Source organism: Microtus oregoni, unplaced genomic scaffold (assembly GCF_018167655.1).
Source record: "Microtus oregoni isolate MIOR12 unplaced genomic scaffold, Mior012 000016F_ref0000370, whole genome shotgun sequence".
NCBI lineage: Eukaryota > Metazoa > Chordata > Mammalia > Rodentia > Cricetidae > Microtus > Microtus oregoni.
Genome location: NW_024543075.1, coordinates 29,122,192 through 29,136,553, shown reverse-complemented (window position 1 = coordinate 29,136,553; position 14,362 = coordinate 29,122,192). Strand labels below are relative to the sequence as shown.

At 38.2% G+C, this 14,362-nt stretch overlaps 1 protein-coding gene across 1 annotated transcript in view; it reads right to left on the bottom strand.

The window, feature by feature from the left end:
- The window catches only part of Sox6 (SRY-box transcription factor 6), a 560,562-nt gene that overhangs the window by 453,764 nt on the left and 92,436 nt on the right, over window positions 1-14,362 (bottom strand). The window lies entirely within an intron of this gene.

The following is a 14,362-nucleotide window of genomic DNA, read 5'->3' as shown; positions in this document are numbered from 1 at the left end:
TATGGTTTCCTCCCTCTAGAGCTACCATGCATTAGAAAGTAGTTAGGTCGTTTGTTTTTATTGTTTGGCCTAAATAAAGCACATTTTGGTTCCATGAAAACAAAGGAACTCTGTTACAGAAGCTGTGTTCTTTCCAGGATGTGAGGAAGCTGATGAGTGGTGTTCAAATGAAAGTAATGATGGAACTTGAGTTACGAATTTAGCTCAGAAACTTTCCTGGACTCTAGGGATGAGTTTGACTCATTCTGCAACTTTAAAAATATAAATGGCAAACACACAAGTTAGAACTAACTAGGTTTGAATAAAATTCATTCTAGAAAACAAAGAAAATTTTGGTCAATATCGTTGTAGGAGCCACCACAATCACCACAAATGATCGTAATAGATTAAGGGTGAGCATCTGAAAATGAGTGACAAAACAAAGGAAATATCTAATTCTGCTCCTTCACAGCACATAAAGTACACTTTTATCTAAGGGATCGTGATAAATTACTAAGGATGGATGGACAGTGGAAGCCTGGCATTTGAGCAGAGAAGAGTTTGGTTAGAGCAGCTTTTCTCAATCTGAGGATCATATATCAGATTTCCTGCATATCAGATATTTACATTATGATTTATAACAGTAGCAAAATACAGTTATGAAGTAACAACAAAAATGATTTTATGGTTGGGGGTCACCACAACATGAGAAACTGTATTAAAGGATCACAGCATTAGGAAGGTTGAGAGTCTCACTGGGTTTCCTCACGACATGATCCTGTAGAGAGTTGCACCTCAGGCCAATCCTACTCTGCTCACCAGGGTTCAGTAACTATATGATGCTGTCTGTCCAGGAAGACAGCATTGCCACTCATCCTTGGTATTTTACCCTTCCCTGCTTGGAGACATCAGATGTTTTAGGATCTATGGGTGCAATGTTACCTGGAATACAACAACCCTATCCAGAAACTCAACATGAGTACATAAAGCAGCAGAGTATTTGGCTCTTGCGGGGGGGGGGGGCTGCTTTTTTTTATTTGATCCCCTTACTTCTTTATGAAGATATTACTTAGATTCAACTCCAGTGGCACAGGCCTGGATCCCAGCTACTGGGACAGCTGAGGCAGGACTGCAACCTGAAAGCCAGCCTGAGCTACAGAGTGAGTTCAATGAGACCCTGCATCAGCATGGGCAATAAAGAGAGGGCTCAGAAATGCAGCTCCTGAAAGAGCACTGCTTCCCTTGCCCGAGGCCCTGGGTTCAATTGGCTCTCAGGGAAAGAAAATTCTCAAGAAAGAATCTGCAGCAAAATGCAAGAAATCAAAAACAAAAACAAAAAACCTACGTGGTTTTCAAAAAAAAAAAAAACCTTGTTTCTTTGGTGCCTATTTTTTAAAAGGCATGAATTGTAATTATGAGAAGAGCATAATTCACTGTCATGTAAACAGTGGAGAGGGAAAAAACAACAACTAGAAAATATTGCAACTAATAAGGCTTAACCTTTTTTAATAATTGAGCTGTTTAGGAGTTAAGATTTTTAACTCTAAAATATTTTAAAACTTGAAACAAACCAGATTCTAGGCATTTGGGGCAAAAATGTATTTTGATATACACTAAAGGAAATTCTGTATATTCCATCTGTCAAATCATTGCAGTCTTGCTACATGTGGGTAAAGCTATCTCCAGATCAGACTGCCAATTGACTTACACTTACTGGTAAATTCCAGGGCAAACAACTGGAAGAGAGCATATATTCCTAACATCGCTTAGCTCATTGTATGAACAACAGAAAGAATTGCTGCGTCTTCCTCACACATAGAAAGCAGACGTAAAGAAGCCACGTGTTAGAGAAGGTCCGGTGTGACAACCAGCGCGTATTTCATGTTTCTAAGATTTCCCTTTAAGACCTGGGAGAGAAGAGGCTAAAGAAGACATTTCCAAAAGTACAAGTGGCCCCTTTGGTCCTAAGGGCAGCACAGATGTGAGAAACGCCCAAGAAAACCACAATCTGTTTGGTCCAGGGAATCCCCAGAACAACTAGTACCCACAGACGGCCAGAATCTCTGCGTACACTCAGCAAACAGTGGCGATGGGGCAGGGGTCGCATTGGAGCATGAAAACACAGAAATGAGTGTTTTTTAAAAAGTCTTCCCCTTCAAAATCTTCTATCATAGACTTTTACACTTAACACAGTGGTAACTTAACACTGCTCCCTACTGTTTATGTCAACCCTTCACATGTTCTTAGTTAAATTTTAAATTTTAGTAGTATACTTCAATATTTAAAAAAACAAAAATCTGAAGGAAAGAGTACCATGAAGAAATACTAATAATCCAATAATACAAAAACATTAGTAACATAAAATACTAACCGTATAGAAAGAGATATAAGTAAACCATTTACCCATAATACTACAAAGATGACTTCTAAACTGGGTCAAACAGTACTGGAGAGGGAGTAGATAAATAGGAACACTCATGTACAAGAATGGACTATAAATTGGGGTAACTTTTTGAACAGAAATTTAGCAGTGTTAAAGTACTAAATGTCTGCATCCTTTAAATTGTCTAACAGTTATCCTAAAGGAACCAGTCACAAACAAGGGAAAAAATACAGTCCATGTATTATTTATGCTCATTATAACATTTTTATGTTAGTGAAAAACCAAAAAGAACCTTCTGGATAGAAAAATTAATTATAACACAGAAACATTACTTTGTAACTATTTAAAATTTTGATGTAAATCTTATATTTACTGACATAATATTGCCATGATAGATTCTTGAATAAAAATAATTTATATACTAAAAGCAAATTGATAGAAAACCAAATGGTTATATGTATATATGTGAAAATAAAATACATGTATATATATTTAAGTCTTAAAAAGTACAATTTCACTAAAACTTTTATATTAAGTAAAGGCACAAAGTTCATATTAATTGTTCTTAATGCAGATTGATCTCATTTGGGGGTTTATATGTAACATGTTTGACAGATGCAAAAGCAGCAAAACTACTTCTAAAATTCAGTTTGCTATTTACACATTCAAAGAAATCAGATATATAGTAACTTGCTATTAGTCTAGGAACAAAAGCCACGTGTTAACATTAGGGATATTTAGAAGAAAAAGAAACTCAGAGTTACCAGGCAACTTCCGACCCGTGTCTGAACATCAAATAAAGGAACTATGAACACTCAAAAAAGCCTGTCCCATTCTGCCAAAAATAGCTGACAGATCAAAGGTAAACAGCAAATAAAAACACAGGGCCTCTCCCCATGTAATTAGACTTTAAAAGCTTTTGGGCTAAATTTTTAATCCTACATAAAGTTCTGTCTCTAGGTCACACCCATTTCTTTTTTAACACTCCTCTATTTTTTCTTTATTGTTTGATTTAGCATGAAGGTTCAAACATCAACTAGGTGGTTAGATTAAATGACCTTCCAATCCTGACAGTCAGTAAAGTACTTTAAAAACAAATCCCTGTAAACAAAACTGTGTTCACCTTTACGTTAAGTTGCAGCGTTACACATCAAAGAACTGATGAAGAATTAAAAAATTTTACTTTGTAGATTCACTGATTTGAAAAAGTTATATGTAGTGAACCACAGAGATAAACCAACTGCCTTCAAAACATTTCTTTCCTCAGTGCTAATCTTTTACATTCCAAAATAAAAACTGAGATATTAAGATATCTGAAGTATCCTGTGTGCAAATCTAATGCATTTCCTAGAGATAGAAATTTACATTAAAACCTTTACTATCCTGCTATACACACACTTTAACTACATGGATCTAAAACAGAACAAAAAGCAACAAAAAAATTTTCCTCACAATTTTACAAAACTGACCTCATCTTTCCTGAACTCCATAAGGCTTAACTTTATGCATTTAGTGTTCTTAATAATCATACAAAGTACTGAAGCTATACAAATACACCATCAATTTTTAATTTCAAAAGAATTGGTACCAAGGCTAACACCCAAGTGTAGCATTGGGGGTGTTCACATGTGTACAGGTGCATACATGTATGGAGGACAGAGGTCGACTTCTGGTGCTATTTCTAAGGAGTTATACACTTGGTTTTCTGCTAGTGCAGCACCCTTCCCTAGAATAGCCTTCTTCGTAAGTGAGATAGGAATTCCACTCTTAAAGAGTTTCAAAGACAGTTATTTAAAAAGCCAGATCAATTATTAAAGCAGTGTATTCTGCACTGCTCAGTCTACAGGGTCAACAGTATTTCAGTTCCCATCCCACCTCAAAAGCAATCAGAAGAGATAACTGAGCAGCACAGAACGAGATGACATTAAGATGGTCTCCTATCCAAAGACATTGCTACTCTACTGGTAGTCAAACTCCTTTATAGTCCTTAAATTTTACTACAAGTCACCAAAGGCTAATGCTATATTTAAGAGTATTCATTTTGCTAGAAACTGAGACTTGGTTAGTTTTTAAAGTATTTTATTTAAAACAGCAACAATAAATCTACTATAGAGCAATATGATAATTAATGAAAGGCATTGTTTCTTATTTTTGTAAATTTCTTAAATGCTTTCTTCCCTAAAAGACAGCTATGTTCTCCTGGTGCCTGTTGACAGGCTGGCTTGGTGACAACAGTGTAAAGTATCCATTTTTACAAAGATACATACTTGGAAAGAGGCTCAATGTTTGGAGCCTTTCCAGATAATTGTGATTTTTTCTTTGATCTATATCAAAAACTGACAAGTAACCATTTCTCAAAGGGCAAGGGCAAGGTAGAATCTGAAGCCCAAACATCAATTTACTCTTGAGTCCCCTGACTTCCAGGCCTCTGGTCCTTGCCTGGGTCTTTTGGGTACACATGACTGTAGCATTGTTCATTCACTCATTTGAAAAATACTGGCTCACTCATTGAGTTACGCAGATCTCCAAAACACTCACATATTTTATTAAATAGTAGTTTTAAAATGACATTTCCTAATATTTCTACTGATTCTACCAGAAATGTTTTTAAACATATTGTGAAGCCATCAAGTTCATTGTGGTAGATTCAAGTTTTCCAAACTATTAATTTTCTCCTGAAAGACTGAACTTTACAAACAAAGGGTAGTGTCAGTTGCCTTTCTTTTCTCCTTCCTTTCTTCCTTTCTTTTTTCCTTCTTCTTAAAGTCTCATTTCCTACAACAAATAAGCTCACTGCTCATTTTTTGAAGATAAGTCTGCCAAGGACCAGACATAGCTACTGTGTGTCTGGTTAGCTGTGCTTTCAAGTAAAGACTATACTCCACCAAAAACATGCTCAAATACACATATGACTTTCCTCACAATGCCCATAACACTGGGTATGCAGCGTGAGTACTCTGTGCATTCTTCCAATTTCAGAGTATTTAAAACAATACTAAATAATTGATAAAATCAATAATTTTTACTCATGTATAAAATTAAACAATTTTATACTTTTCTATTTTTTATTTTTATCATGAGTGATGGGAAATGAGTTCTGTATTGTTTCTCCTAGGCACTTAAAATCACATCTAGTAAAAGATGTAGCTTCATCAGGCTTACATTTGGGTACTACTTCCATGCAACTGCCTGTATAGGGAACACAGATAACACAACTAAACATAGGGTGAAGGTGGCTTTGACTTTGAAGACAAAGGCCCTTGAGGGTTCCTACTGTGCAGGCCACTTTTTGATAACTGCTTATGTACTCTAAAACGCCACTCTGCTGTAAGGAAAAGAAACTAGTTTAATATTATCGAGCCAACAAAGAAAAAGAAAGGAAATTAAGAATAGCAGTTATGATATAGGAAGTACTAATTAAGAGATATTTTTTCTTTTCTATTTCTAAAAGTATAATGCTATTGGGTAGAAATCACAAAATGACCAATTTTAGTTAAGTCTGAGACAAATCTTTTTTAAAACAATGGAATAATTTGCTCACAAAATAAAAGGTATTCAGTCTGCTGGGTGGTGGTGGTGGTGGTGAAGTCTTTAATCCCAGTACTCAGGAAGCAGAGGTAGGCAGATATCTGTAAGTTTAAGGCCAGCCTGGTCTCAGAGCTAGTTCCAGGACAGCCAGGGCTATGCAGAGAAACATTGTCTCAAAACAACAACAATAAAAAGTGTGTCTAGTCTACACTGAATGCTTGTTAGGGGGTTATCAAAAGAACTTTTATGCCACATTAGAAGTTGAAAGTTGTGGGATGGAGTGGTAGGTAGTATTGCCATGAGCACTAAGACCCAAATTCAGGTCCTAGAATCCAGGTGAAAATTACCACAGTGGCTCACATCTCTATTCCCAGTGCTGGGGTGTGGGAGAAAGACAGGCACATTCTGAAAGTTCGATGACCAGCTAGTCTAACTGAATCAGTGAGCTTTTTCAGGACAAAAGGAACTGATGTTGCACAATGCAGGCCCATGGTTCACCTCTGCCAAGCTGTGAGGCTGAACTGTAAATCAGAGCTAGGATTGCCTAAGTGTGACATGTTTACACAGTCACCAACACTGTATTGCTCTTTCAACTACTGTGGACAAGTGGGCACAAATCAGTACTCACAGGAAAAACAATGAGGTTGGTTAGAAGAAGAAAGTATGTCTTTACAAGGGTATTTTACAAAGGCAGCTTATCACCACGAATCAAGATCAAAATATAGACCACAAGCTTTCAAGAGCTGTTTCTAGATTCATCATGTGACTTAGTCTAAAGTGTCTGCACTGACTACAGAAAAACTCCCTGTGCATACAGGAGGAAGGCTATTAAAGCAGAACCAAGCGTTATTAATTGGCCAAAGAGAACTGGGATACATTTTGTAATTTCTTCATTCGATAAACATGTACGCTTTTTATCTTTACTTCCCCTTATTTTTCTTAGCAAACACATTCTTTGAAATACCTATTGTTGTGACAGAGTTCTTCATTTGTTTCATTTTGTTTTGTTTTTGCTAGGGATGGAACTCATTACTTTGTGCTTGCTAGGCAAGTGTTCTTCCACTGAGATACACCCTCAACCTCCTGTTTAGAAATTATCACCTTTTTCCTTATCTCTTCATCATCTGTGTGGTTTGGGGCATACATGTGCCACTTTAAAAAAAAAGGCAGCAAGAGGTTTCATATGAGTAAAATTGGTAAAACAATAGCCAGAGTGCTTCTAAAATAAGATTTTAAAAATAAAAAATAAAGGCCCATCCAGACATACCACCTGTGTGGTCCTGAATCCTATTCTTATAAAAATAGGTTTGCCCAGAAACCTATTTTTATGCAGTTTCCCCAGGTATTTTCTACCGTGCTAAAATTCAAGACCTGCTGGGCTGAAAAGACAATGTATTGCACATGGGTAAGATCATAAAAACTTTGGTAAATTTTTAAAATTTTGTAACTAGTAAAATGTTTTATCTCATTGAAAGGACTTAGTGGTTTGGGTTTTTTTATTTTTAAAGTACAACATATTTCTTTCAGTGTAAAATGGAATTGGAAACTAGACCTAGACTTAAAGATCTTAATTATTACTGTGTGGGTTGTTTTTTATTTTGGATATGAAGTAAAGATACAAGAATTTGGTTAGCATTTCTGAGAGCCCACGGGTGTGAGGCATGGACCAGGATCTCAGGGATTCAGAACAATAAAGCTCAGTTCCAGCGCTCCTGCAGCTGAGGTCTGGGTTCCTCCTCTTGTGATACAATCTGTAGCTAAAAGTCTCACATTAATGGAGAGGATTTCTTCCTCTAGTCAGCTTTCCCTCCATGAATTATACTTACTAGTAAGAATGGAGAGCAGGACACTGAAAATAGCAATAATGTAACAAAATCTTGCAAATAAATACCTGATCCCTAAGAAGTACAGGCACCATTTCATTCAGCCTGCTGTTTCCTAGTAAGTACACTGGTGAAAACAAGTAAGCCAGGACTGTTATTTGCACCAGGGCAGGTAAACCGAGATACATTTAGAGACATCTTAAAAGGGTCAATTTGATCCTCGTTTTAAGAAACTTCTTGTTGCTGCTCTCAGAACCACTCCCTCTTAACCACAAATAATGACTTGGGTAATGGAGCTTGGTAATTGAAAGTATCAGGCAAATAACGCCAAGATGAGTTGACACCGCCTGTTGTGCAAATATGTACTTAGGATTATTATAAAAATAACAGCTGCATTATCAACTGGACACCAACCAGAACAACTTACATGAGTACAGAGGGTGAGTGCGGTCTGAACTTGCTGTGCAGCATGGATGTGGCACTTTATACACTTTAAGCATTTCTAAATTCATGGCAGAAATTTAAAAGGGGAGAGATCAGAAACACAAAGATTTTGTAACTCAGGTCACTAAAAGTCAAATGTCTGGAGTGTGTCCTAATTACTCACTGGGCAGTGCACGCTTTCTCTGCTGGGCACCACGCTAAGCCCTGAGAAGCACAAGTAACAAGAGTAGAACTGGTGACATCAAGGTACTCACAGATGGTAAAGAAGTTTCTGTAGCAGTGTAGAAACATCCAGTAAAGATGCAGAATATAAACTATAGTTTCATATTCTTTGATAAAGGATGTGTAGTCTAGAACGAGAATATTGCTGTTCCCTTCCCAGTTTTTGTGATAGTTGGAGGTAAGAACCTGATTCCTGAGTGAGGCACAGCTTTCACATATGCATCCGTTCTCTGCCCTTACACTGAGATTCAGCTAAAATGTGTCCAAGTCACAAATTATACAGATGACATGCTAGCTGGTATAGCTACCAACTTGTGCGTCCTTAAGTGCCTACGCAGAGAGCAGAAGTCAAGGTTGGGTATCTTTTGCTATTGCTTTCCACCTTATTGTTTAAAATGGGGTCTCTCATTGGACCTGAAGCACTAATTAGTGTAAGATCCACAACTCTCCACCTCCCAGTGCTGGGATCACAGGTATACGGTGCCATGCCTGGTTGTCACTCAGGTGCTAAAAATCTGAACTCAAGTCCTCATGCGTACTCAGTAATTGCTTCACCCATGGAGCCATTTCCTCAGCCCGATAGCCAATACTTTTTTTAAAAGACTAACAAGAGTAGCAGGACCCTAGAGTTGATGCCCCTGGAAATGCTGTCATAGCAGCAATGTGCTGGGTGACTAACCACAGCAGATACACTGGAGGTTAGATGCACACTGTGAGCTAGTCCTCCCCAGTCTAAACAGGCCATTTGCCCACTCTCGAAACACAGCAACAAGTATCATGGAGAGAGCCACTTACCCCGTCACTACATTTTCAGAATAGCTTAAGGGTCTCATTGTGAAGTACAGAGGAAATCTGGCCTGGCATCTCACAGGAAATGCCCCACCTCTGAGGTGGAAACTGTGGTCAAGGAAGCAAACGCAAAGCTAAGAGTAGGCCCTGCCACAGGTTGGTGGCAGAACTGGCATGCAAAGTCCAAGTTTACAATTACTAGGCTTTGTCCACTCTAAGGCAAAAAGAAATGTCTCCCGTTGTTTCATCTGTAAAATGGGATGGTAGACACCAAGTTTCAGTCCTTTACCTTTATACTTAACTCACTTGACAAAAAATATTTTGTACTTAGTTCAAATGGAAGCAGGAACAGCTTGGGTTTAGATACATTTTTCCAGCACTAGCATCCTCCGACCTCCCCAAACAACTGCCAATTCTTTTGTCCTGTCTACAAATTTTCACTTTCTCTTGCTAACTCCCTCTCCAAACAAGATTTGAATGAACAGTGGTGTGTGTGTGTGTGTGTGTGTTTATACACAAGAAAAAATGCCCTGCATACTCTACATTATTCTATTCCTGATGCTGCTATGCTAAGGCTAGAAATGGGCAATAACTACTTTTTTAATTTGAAAAAATGGAAATGTCCTAAGCTCTCCAACATGCCAGCCCTAGATCTCATGTCATCCCCATCATCCCCGATTCTATGGAATTGATGGTAAGAAAGGAAGACAACTAGGGCCAGAAGGATGGCTCAGTGAGTAAAGGTGCTTGCCACCAAGCCTGGGGACCCAATTTCAATCCCTGAAATCCACACAGTGGACGGAGAGGACTGACTCCCGCAAATGTTACCAGAACCACACACACACAGAGAGAGAGAGAGAGAGAGAGAGACAGAGACAGAGACAGAGACAGAGACAGACAGACAGACAGACAGACAGGATAGGTAAGCAAACAAAAGTGCTTCATAAAGAAAGGAGGACAAATACTATAAAGCAAGTTCTATCACCCACCACAGGTCAGCTGATGTCGATCTCTGAGTGAATCTCCACAATCACCAATAAGGGATGACTGTCCCACTGTATGAATAAAAGACCTGGGATATCAACGGGCTTAAACATTCACTTCTCAGCAAGTGCTATGGCCAGTGTTGAAGCTCTACCACGTTTCATTTCAAACCTCCTGCTCACTTCCTGCCCCATAGCAGTGCTGCTTAGCATCTCTGGCCCCAACCCCTTCAAAACTTGTTGTTTCTTATACCAAGAACTCCTTTTTAGAAATTCTAAATGCTGCCATCTGTGTCCACTGACCCCAGCCCTGCTTTTCAGTTCCCGTAATTCCTTGAGACAGATACTGAAACAAGCACACATGTCAGCCCACCCAAGCCTTTTCAGCACTGCTTCCATTTCTGAGTAACTTCTGGGATAAACCTGGACGAAGCCTTTGTGCATGCCAAGCAAGCACTCTGCCACCTGCTACACTCCAGCCTCCAGTTATTCTTCTTTTCAAAATAATCAAAAATAAAACTTTAAAATATATGTATTAAATACATTATATGAAAACTTAAAGAAATTAAAAGAATATCCTCTGGTCAAGGATGTTATATTTGTGTTCAAATAAATGACTTAAGTACTGGATGATTTTTTTTAAAAAAATAAAGTTTAATATCTTCCCAAGAACAAAATAATATGCATGAGCCTTAGGTTTAAAACCTCTAGCGTAAATATTTCTAGAGTACAACAACTGAAGAAGATGTTACTGGTACAAAAACTCACTAGCAGACCAATGAACAACAGAATATTTTTCGAAAGAAGAATATGTAGAATTTAGAATACTGACACTTCAAGTTAGTAAAGGAAAATAAACTACTCAACAAATGATCCTGAGAAAAATATCTATTTACAAAGAAAACAACAGTATTGAACACCTACCTACCTCACATGTCATACTAAAGCAAATTCCCATGTAAAAATTAAACTTATAATCTAAAAGAAAAACCGAGATGACTGTTCGGTTTAGTGTTACTGAGAAATATTTCTAAACATGCTATTAAAATAAATAATATTAATACAAAGTATAATTTTATTGTTTAATTTCTACATAAGTATAATGAAGGGACAAAGCACAGTTTTTTAAATATGTATGTTTGGAACAGCGTGACAGAGAAGGGTAAAGGCTCCAAAAGTAACTAAGAAAATGGAGAACAGTGTGCTGCATAGGTAGGTGTTTACAAATAACAAAGCAGGACAGTGAGTAAGCTTTAAAAATGTTCATCATCACATTAATTCTCAAAATGCGACATTCATGAGCATAAGGAAAAGCAGTGCCTCTCCTTCACTGGTGAGAACAACAGAGCCTTCCGGAAGCCAACTTGGCAGATTTGCTTTCACTACACATACAGTCACTGATGGCAAAAATTCAAATGTGGAAAGATATAAAAGTAAAATATCCTGATACTAATACACATAAAATTTTGATGGAGATGGCCGTAGATACAAAGGCTCCTGTTTGTCTCTTTGCTAAGTGTTGGACTAGAGAGAAAACATACAGCACTCACAGTGTCGCTCCTGACAGTAAGGGATACGAGCTAGCAAAGGCCTGAGGAAGACCCTAGCTCAGGACAGAGTACAGTAAGGGATACGAGCTAGCAAAGGCCTGAGGAAGACCCTAGCTCAGGACAGAGTACAGTGCAGGCATTAAAACTGGAACACAAATTTATATATTATATTTATCAGAAAAAAGAGGGTCATAACTATGAAAAAGGGGACTGAAGAAGCTAAGCTGCAATGTGTTCCATTAACATAAAAACAAAACTATCTTGTGTATATAAACACACATTAATATAAGAAGGATACGGATACACAGGGAACCAATCTGAGTAGTGATATATGTTTGAGTATGGAAATATATGCATAAATAAAAACAAAAAACTATTCAGAAAGAGATTTTGGTAAGTGTTGGCAGCATAAGTGGCTTTTGCTCTTCTTCCTCTCTCTCTTCCCATACTGTCCAGATTATTTACATGCATGGGTACTCATTTCTCATAGAATCAGAGAAAAGGGCTCTTTTATTTTTAAATAAATTAAAAATTGGGTAAAGAGTAAATTAAGACTCATGCACAAGTTATTTTAGGACAAATTATAAGCTCCAAAATGATGCTGGAAAAGATAGATGATAGGTTGAAATAGTGCTATGAAATGATTAAATTTACTTTATTAAATAAATCCAATGCTTATGTATGTATATAAATATGATACATGTATATCAACATTTATCTTCTTACATTATATATGATTAAACCTTTACAAAAAGGTTGAAGGAAATTGGAAAATTATGTTTCCAGGAAGTCTGTTTTGATATGAGCATGATTATTCTTATGATTTAAAACGCAGAAGAAAAGAAGATGAAATAGCAAGGAGAGGAATCTAAAGCTACCTGTGATCACATATTTAAGTAAAACATAGTTGACTTACATTGCATAAAATTATGTAGTTATTAAAATTTTTATTTAGACTCCTAGGCAATAACACAACAACAATATGCTAGTGTCAGCACACAAAGCAAAAATAGGGACACAGATTCTATTTGCATGCTTTAAAAAGAAATCAATCCTAAATTTAAACAAAAGGCTAAAAAGAACTATTGAACTGTTAACTAAGGCTGCCACTAGGTTTTGGATCAGGGATAAGGTTCATTCTTTTCTTTCTAGTTTTGTAGTTTTTGAAATTTTCATAGCGCTGAATGGTTTTCATTAGAAAAATATAAAGACCCTGCAAAAGTATATAGGTTCCAAATGGAGTTCACATTTACAAAGTTCACAATCCTGACCAGTATTCAGGACTTTTTCTAGACCGTACACATGCAGGACCCCTCCTTAACCAGTAATATAAGCTCTATAACCTATATTCAAAGTCCGTCTTCTAGATACAGCACCGAATACTTGCAGCTTTCATCCAGGAATGGGCATGCTGTGTAGTCTCTATTGTGTGTACTGAAGAAGTTCTGAGTATTACTAAACTTCTCATGGATCAACAATGTTCCTCAAAGATGCAGAATGGAGAGAGCGGTGAGTGCCTGCCAGCAGGGCAGGCCTCAGGGTCCCCTGTAAGGGAGCCCGGCACCTTCAGCTCCTGCGCCAGGCTTCCTGCGCACTCCTGGATACCACCCCCCACCCACCCACCCACCCACCCACCCCACCCACCCCCCCCACCCCACCCACCCCCCCCACCCACCCACCCACCCCCCCCACCCACCCCCCCCACCCACCCCCCCCACCCACCCACCCCCCCACCCCACCCCCCCACCCCACCCCGTCCCGCTCCATTCATCCTGTTGGCCCTGGATCATTGGGCTACCGGCGGCCCTGTTTAGTTGCTGAGGAATCCCATCAGGACGGGACCAGTGCTCAACTACAGTCTTAAGCTCCTAAACTAAGGCGACCCACCCAGAGCGTTGCTGAGGAATCCCATCTGGACGGGAACGGTTCCTGCTTCTACACTGAAGAGATATACCCTGAGAGTCAATCACAGCAAAGTCTGGACCAAGAGACCAGGCCTCTCCTGGCTCCATTTGAAGGAAGAGATGGGAAGGCGCCAATACAAGAATTCCTCCAACAATCTGAAAGGCAACATGACACCACCAGAAACCAGGGATCCCGAAATAAGAAGAATTGTACACCCTACTCCTGAAGAAATAGAAGAAATCGACTCAAAAGTGAACTATATGAAAATAATAGAGGACCTTAAACAGGAGGTGAAAAACTGCCATAAACAATTAGAGATTACAAACAAAAAGGTAGAGGAAATGAATAAATCGCTCAAAGACACGCAAGAAAACCAAGAGAAACAAGAAAAAGCAATCAAACAGGTTAGGGAAGCGGTTCAAGACATGAAGAATGAAATGGAAGCAATGAAGAAAGCACAAACCGAGGGAAGAATGGAGATGGAAAATCTGGGTAAACGAATAGGAATGACAGAAACAAGTACTAACAACAGATTACAAGAGATAGAAGAGAGAATATCAGACACTGAAGATACCATAGAAAAAATAAACACACTGATCAAAGAAAACAGCAAAACCAACAAATTCTCATCACAAAACATTCAGGAAATTTGGGACACAATAAAAAGACCAAACCTAAGAATAATTGGAGTAGAAGAAGGAGAAGAAGTGCAGCTCAACGGTACAGAAAATATACATAATAAAATTATAGAAGAAA